Raw genomic sequence first — 2,475 nt, 5'->3', positions numbered from 1 at the left:
TCGGTTAAGTGGTTTAGGAGTCCATTGAGGACAAACATTGTGACACGAGATTTATATATATTAAGAAAGATGGTTTCACTTTATTAAAATAAAATCACACGACTAACTAGATGTTATCTTTTCGTTATCTTTACTATTAGGTTAGGTTATACGCGTTTATGGACATACAGATAATCAGATATTATGTTAACATTTACGTAATCTTAGACATACAAAAATCACATATGTATATATGGTTATCTAGCATCATCGTAGGGTACAATTTATTTGTCGTTTATTTACTTAATTGTACGGAAATATTGTACTGTTTCTTAACTATTTCTTTGCTAATAGCTGAATTGTGATTTTCATCTAGAGATGTTTAAATTTGTAATATGCCTTAATAAAATAATTATTAAAATACTTTATTTTTTTTTATAAAACAAATTTGCATACAACAAGGTTTATATTAGGTCCTTACATATGAAATTGGCGTTTTTCGTACTGGCCACTTTAATCACGAATTTCTCCTCTTTGGTAAGGAATTCCAAATTCAAATTTGTACAGCTATAGACTCATGTATTTGTGGTTCGATGACCGTCATTCATTTGTTTTTTTCTTCTGTTTTTTTCTGTTTGCGTCACTCATTTTACAAAATGGAAAACTTAAAATATCGCATTATTTACGAGTACGAGTTCCGCCGTGGCACTAGTGCTGCGGAAACGACTCGAAGGGTGAATGATGTGTATGGCGGTCGTGTTGCAAAAGAAAACACAGTTCGTTTTTGGTTCCAACGTTTTCGTTCTGGAAATTTCGATCTGCAGAACAAGCCCCGTGGACGGCCTGAGACTCAAGTTGATATTAAGAGTTGAAGGCTATTGTGGAAGCGGATCCATCGCAAACCACGTCCGAGTTAGCTGAAGGCTGCGATGTTAGTGATAAAACTGTTTTAATTCACTTGAAGCAAATTGGGAAGATTAAAAAGCTTGAAAGGTGGGTACCTCACGAATTGACTGAAGCAAACCGGCAAACGCCCGTCGACTGTTGCGTTACATTACTAAACCGGCACAATAATGAAGGTATTTTAAACCGAATCATTACCTGTGATGAAAAATGGGTTCTTTACGATAATCGGAAGCGCTCAGCGCAATGGTTGGATCCTGGCCAGCCAGCCAAATCCTGCCCCAAGCGAAAATTAACCCCAAAAAAGTTACTTGTAAGCGTTTGGTGGACTAGTGCCGGTATTGTTCATTACAGTTTTCTCAAATCTGGCCAGACTATTACGGCTGATGTCTATTGTCAGCAATTGCAAACCATGATGGAAAAGCTAGCGGCTAAACAACCTAGGCTGGTCAATCGCTCCACGCCGCTACTGCTTCACGACAACGCTAGACCACACACTGCGCAACAGACGGCTACTAAATTAGAAGAGCTTCAATTGGAAAGTCTAAGACATCCTCCGTACTCCCCGGACCTTGCTCCAACAGATTACCATTTTTTTCGAAATTTGGATAACTTCTTGCAAGGGAAAAAATTCAACTCCGATGGGGCAGTCCAAATCGCCTTCAAAGATTTTATTAATTCCCGTCCGACTGGTTTTTTTAGTAAAGGGATCAATGAACTACCTATGAGATGGCAAAAGTGCATAGAAAATAATGGTTCATACTTTGATTAATTAAATATATTTTATATATTTAATTAATCAAAGTATGAACCGAAATAAAATATTTAACCGAAACCGAAATATTATATTTTTGTATGGGAGGAAAAAAAGTCGAATATTTTTTAATATAATATATTTAATTAATCAAAGTATGAACCATTATTTTCTATGCACTTTTGCCATCTCATAGGTAGTTCATTGATCCCTTTACTAAAAAAACCATTCGGACGGGAATCAATAAAATCTTTGAAGACGATTTGGACTGCCCCATCGTAGTTGAATTTTTTCCCTTGCAAGAAGTTATCCAAATTTCGAAAAAAATGGTAATCTGTTGGAGCAAGGTCCGGGGAGTACGGAGGATGTCTTAGACTTTCCAATTGAAGCTCTTCTAATTTAGTAGCCGTCTGTTGCGCAGTGTGTGGTCTAGCGTTGTCGTGAAGCAGCAGTGGCGTGGAGCGATTGACCAGCCTAGGTTGTTTAGCCGCTAGCTTTTCCATCATGGTCTGGCCAGATTTGAGAAAACTGTAATGAACAATACCGGCACTAGTCCACCAAACGCTTACAAGTAACTTTTTTGGGGTTAATTTTCGCTTGGGGCAGGATTTGGCTGGCTGGCCAGGATCAAACCATTGCGCTGAGAGCTTCCGATTATCGTAAAGAACCCATTTTTCATCACAGATAATGATTCGGTTTAAAATACCTTCATTATTGTGCCGGTTTAGTAATGTAACGCAACAGTCGACGCGCGTTTGCCGGTTTGCTTCAGTCAATTCGTGAGGTACCCACCTTTCAAGCTTTTTAATCTTCCCAATTTGCTTCAAGTGAATTAAAAC

Source organism: Papilio machaon, chromosome 22 (genome assembly GCF_912999745.1).
Source record: "Papilio machaon chromosome 22, ilPapMach1.1, whole genome shotgun sequence".
Classification (NCBI taxonomy): domain Eukaryota; kingdom Metazoa; phylum Arthropoda; class Insecta; order Lepidoptera; family Papilionidae; genus Papilio; species Papilio machaon.
This window is presented reverse-complemented; position numbering follows the sequence as displayed.